Source organism: Vulpes vulpes, chromosome 5, assembly GCF_048418805.1.
Source record: "Vulpes vulpes isolate BD-2025 chromosome 5, VulVul3, whole genome shotgun sequence".
NCBI lineage: Eukaryota > Metazoa > Chordata > Mammalia > Carnivora > Canidae > Vulpes > Vulpes vulpes.
This window is the reverse complement of record NC_132784.1, coordinates 129598335-129604334: the sequence shown is the minus strand read 5'-3', so window position 1 is coordinate 129604334 and position 6000 is coordinate 129598335.

Below are 6000 nucleotides of genomic sequence, written 5' to 3'. Positions count from 1 at the left end.
ACCAGCCAATGTTTGAAAAGTTATGGGCAAGGAAAGGACCTCCATATATTAAAGCCAAATAAGAAAATCCCATGGTTGATACCGCACTCAAAGGTAAAAAACTGAAAGCTTTTCCTCTAAGATCAGGAAGAAGGCAAGAAGTCCACTGAAAGCTTTTCCTCTAAGATCAGGAAGAAGGAAGAAGTCCACTTTTACCATTTCTTTGTTGTTGTTGTTGTTAAAGATTTTATTTATTCATGAGAGACATATACACAGAGGGGCAGAGACACAGGCAGAGGGAGAAGCAGACTCCCTATGGGGTGCCTGAAGCAGGACTCAATCCCCAGACCCTGGGATCATGCTCTGAGCTGAAGGCAGATGCTCAACCACTGAGCCACCCAGGTGTCCCCACTCATACCACTTCTAGTCAACACAGGTCACAAGGTCCTGGGATGGAGTCCCACATCGGGCTCCCTGAAGGGACCCTGCTTGTATCTCTGCCCCTCTCTCTGTCTCTCTCATGAATAAATAAATAAAATCTTTTTTAAAATTGCAGGATATAAAATCAATATACAAAAATCAGAGACTGAGATGGCCATGGAGTAGGAGGACCCTAGACTCATCTCGTCTCATGAACACAACTAGATAACTATTAAATCATACAGAGATCAACCTGAGGACTAACAGAACAAACTACACAACTAAAGGGAGAGAAGAAGTCACATAGAAGAAGCTGAAACATAATTTAGGTAAGAAATGGATAGAGGTACTATGGAGGGAAGGGAGCTGTGGTTGTGGAGGAGGGTGAGAGAGAGAGGAACACCTAGAGGAACATACAAGGAGAATGTTTTCCCAAAGCCATTGGCTTGGAAAATGAGAGGGGCTGAATTTCATGAATTCTTGCAACCAATGGGACTTAAAGCCTAGAATTTTAAAGGTCAACAGGCTCTTCTGGAATAGAGCCTGGAGGGCATTGTGCTGCTCCTGGTGAAAAAGTAGGGAAACAACCCAGGGAAAGACAGCTGGCAACAGTGATTTGAAGAGCACATGGGGTACACGGTGGGTAGATTATTCGCTCTTCAAAGTGTAACTCTGAGAGGCTGCATTCATGGAAACTCCAGGAACAAAGGAGCTGTCTGGAGCCATTTCCTTCTCCTACACCTTAGCAAAAACAGAGAGCTACTTGTAAGAAGCAGGGCAGTGCCCACACTGGCAGCCTAACTTGTATACACCAAGCCCCATCTCCCTGCACATTGATGGAACTGCATTTCTGTCATAGTTGCCTCAGTCTCAGAATGGCAGATGACTGCCCAGAAGACGAGCACAAACCCCTGCCCACGACACATCTCCTGACCAGAGAGTTCTGCAGGGCCTCAGTTCTTGTGGAGGTGGTGTCATGATACAAGCAGACCAGGGGATACCTACTTAAAACTCAGGATATAGGCCAGGGAGCAAGCACTCCTGATAGCAGGCATGGTGAGTCTCTGCAGACAGCTGTCTAAAGGATAGAACAGCCAGAATTCAATAGCAGAGAGCACACAACACACCCTGAAAACACTGCCTGGAAACACTCCTGGTGTAGTGCCAGGCCTTGGCCACTACATGATCTCTTCTTCATGAAGCTATTACTTTCAAGAGCAGAAGTCATAACTAGCTTTCTAATACAGAGAAGGCAAAGGCTTAGACAAGATGTGAAGACAGAGGAATTTATTACAAATGAAAGATAAGGCCACAGCCAGAGATCTAAGTGAACAGTTACAAGTATCAGGCTAGATGGACAATTTAAAACAATAATCATAAGGATATTCACTGGGCTTGAGAAAAGGATAGAAGACATCAGCAAGAATGTTAGCACAAAGACAAAAGAGTTGAAAAAGAATCAATCAGAAATAAAAAGTGCAATAAAAGAGACTGGAAACTGGTGTGGGGCAATGAACAGGAGGCTGGAAGAAGCAGAGGAATTAATTAGCGACCTAGAAGACAAAATAATGGAAAGTAATGGAGCTGAACAAAATAGAGAAAGAAGAATTATGGAACACAAGAATAGATTTAGGGAACTCACTGATTCCATCAAACATAATAAAATTCATATTATAGGAGTCTCAGAAGAAAGAGTCAAAGAGGGCAGAAAATTTATTTGAAGAAAAAACAGCAGAAAACTGGGGAAGGAAACATATCCACATCCAGGAGGCAGAGAGAATTCCCCTCAAAATCAACAAAATCAGGCCAACACCACGACATATTATAATTAAATTTGCAAATAAAGTGATAAAGAAAAAAAATCCTAGAAGCAGCAAGTCAAAAGTAGTCCCTCATTTACAAGAGAAGACTCATAAGGCTAGCTGGAGATTCTCAATAGAAAGTTGGCAAGCCAGAGGAAGTGGCATGATATTCAAAGTGCTGAATGGGGAAAATCTGCAGCCAAGAATACTCTATCCAGCATGGTTGTCATTCAGAATAGAAGGACAAATAAAGATTTTTCTCAGACAAACAAAAACTAAAGGAGTTCATGGCCACTAAACCAGCCCTACAAGAAATATTAAAGAGGACTCTTTGAATGCAAAGAAGAGATCCAAAGCAAAACAGACAAAAAAGAGTTAGGGAAAACTGTCTAAGAACAATGACAATATGAGCAATAAAGTGGCAATAAATATGTATCTATCAATAATTATTTTGAATGTAAATGGACTAAATGCTCCTGTCAAAAGACATGGAGTGTCAAATGGATAAAAAAAGAAAAAAGAAAAAAACAAAACAAAACAAAACAAAACAACAACAAAAAAAACAAGACCTATCTATATGCTGCCCACAAGAAACTCATTTGAGACATAAAGACACCTGTAGATTGAAAGTGAGGGGATGGAGAAACATTTATCATGCAAAAATTTATTATGGATATTAAAAAAAAATCCAGAGTAGCAATACTTATATCAGAAAAACTAGACTTTAAAAAAAGATGGTAACAAGAGACAAAGAAGGGCACTATATCATCATAAAGGGAGCAGTCCAACAAGAAGATATAACAACTAATTATGCATTCAACCATGGGAGCACCCAGATATATAAAACAATTAATAATAAACATAAAGGAACTAATTGATAACAATACAAAAATAATGTACTTTAATACTCCATTTACATCAATGGACAGATAATCTAAACCAAAAAGGAAACAATGGCTTTGAATCACACACAAGGTCAGATGGACTTACAGATATATTCAGAACATTGCATCCTAAAATAGCAGAATACACATTTTTTTCAAGTGCATGTGGAATATTTTCCAGAATAGATCATGGATTAGGTCACAAAACAGGCCTCAAAAAATACAAAAAGACTGTAGCTATACCATGTACTTTTTCCTGACCATGATGCTATGAAACTAGAAATCAATTGCAAGAAAAACTCTGGAAAGACCACAAATATAGGGAGGTTATGGAGGTTATGACATGCTACTTAACAATGAATCAGTCAACCAGGAAACCAAAAAGGAAATTAAAAATATATGAAAACATAAGAAAATGAAAACACAACAGTCCAAGACCTTTGGGATGCAGCAAAAGAGGTCCTAAGCAGGAAGCATATAGCATTATAGGCCTACCTAAGAAGCAAGAAAAATCTTGAGTAAACTACTTAACCTTACACCTAAAAGAGTCAGAAAAAGAACAGCAAATGAAGCCTAAAATCAGCAGAAGGAAGGAAATAATAATGTTTAGAGCAGAAATAAATGATATAGAAACTAAAAAACAGTTGAATAGATCAATGAAACTAGGAGCTGGTTCTTTGAAAAAATTAATAAAATTGATAAACCTCTGGCCAGACTAATCAAAAATAAAAGAGAAAAGACTCAAATAAATAATATCACAAATGGGAGAGGAGAAATAATAACCAACACTACAGAAATACAAACAATTATAAAAGAATATCATGAAAAACTATATGCCAACAAATTAGACAAACTGGAAGAACTGAATAAATTCCTAGAAACATATAATCTACTAAAACTGAAACAGGAAGAAATAGAAAATTTGAACAGACTGATAGCCAGTCAAGAAATTGAATCTGTAATCAAAAAATTCTCAACAAACAGAGGTCCAGGACCAGATGGCTTCACAGGCGAATTCTACAAAACCTTTAAAGAAGAGCTAATACCTATTTTTCTCAAACTATTAAAAAAAATAAAAAAGGAAGGCAAACTTCCAAATTCATTCTATGAGGTCAGCATTACCCTGATACCAAAACCAGATAGACACCATTAAGAAAGAGAACTAGAGGTCAATATCCTTGATGAACATATATGCAGAAATTTTCAGTAAAATACTAGCAAACCAAACCCAACAATACATTAAAAAGTCACTCACCACAATCAAGTAGGTTTTATTCCTTGGTTGCAAGCATGGTTCAATATTCACAAATCAATCAATGTGATATACCACATTAATAAAAGAATGGATAAGAACCCCATGATCTTTTCAATAGATGCAAAAAAAAAAAAAAAGCATCCAACAAAGTACAACATTGATTCATGATAAAAACCCTCAAGAAAGTAGCTTTAGAGCAAACATAACTCAACATAATAAAGACCATCTATGAAAAACCATCTGCTAAAATCATCCTCAATGGAGAAAACCTGAGAGGTTTTCTTCATCAGTCAGGAAAAAGAGACGATGCCCACTCTCACCACTTGTTACTTAAGATAGCCCTGGGAAGTCCTAGCGTAAGCAATCAGACAGCAAAAAGAAATAAAAGGCATCCAAATCAGCAAGGAAAAAGTCAAACTTTCACTTTTGGAGATGGCATGATACTCTATACAGAAAACTAACGATTCCACCAAAAAACTTCTAAAACTGATAAATGAATTCAGTAAAGTCATAGGTTACAAAAGCAACATACAAAATCTTTTGTATTTCTATACATGATTAATGAAGCATCAGAAAGAGAAATTAAGGAATCACTGTTTACAATTGCACTGAAAACCATGAGATATCTAGGAATAAACCTAACCAAAGAGGCAAAAGACTTGTACTCTGAAAACTATAAAATGCTGATGAAAGACATTGAAGATGGGATCCCTGGGTGGCGCAGCGGTTTGGCGCCTGCCTTTGGCCCAGGGCGCGATCCTGGAGACCTGGGATCGAGTCCCACATCGGGCTCCCAGTGCATGGAGCCTGCTTCTCCCTCTGCCTGTGTCTCTGCCTCTCTCTCTCTCACTGTGTGCCTATCATAAATAAATTATAAAAAAAAAAAAGACATTGAAGATGAAACGAAGAAATGGAACAACATTCTATATTCATGGATTGGAAGAATAAATATTGCTAAATGTCTCTGCTTCCCAAAGCAATCTACACATTTAATGCAATCTCTATCAAAATAACACTAGCAGGGATCCCTGGGTGGCGCAGCAGTTTGGCGCCTGCCTTTGGCCCAGGGCGCGATCCTGGAGACCCAGGATCGAATCCCACGTCGGGCTCCCGGTGCATGGAGCCTGCTTCTCCCTCTGCCTATGTCTCTGCCCCTCTATCTCTCTCTCTCTCTGTGACTATCATAAATAAATAAAAAATTAAAAAAAATAACACTAGCATATTTCACAGAGAAAGAACAAACAATCCTAAAATTTGTATGGAACCACAAAAGACCCCAAATAGCCAAAGAAACCCTGGAAAAGAAAAGCAAAGTTGGAGGCATCACAATTCTGGACTTCAAGTTAAATTACGAAGTTGTAGTAATCAAAACAGTATGGAACTGACACAAAAATAGACACACAGATCAATAGAACAGAACACCCAGAAATGACCCCACAACTATATGGTCAATTAAGCTTTGACAAAGCAGGAAAGAATGTCCAGTGGGAAAAAGACAGTCTCTTCAACAAATAGTGTTGGGAAAACTGAACAGCAATATGCAAAAGAATGAAACTGGATCACTTTCTTACACCATACACAAAATTAAATTCAGAATGGATTAAAGCCCTAAATGTAAGACCCCCAAACTATAAAAATCCTAGAAGAGAACACAGTAACT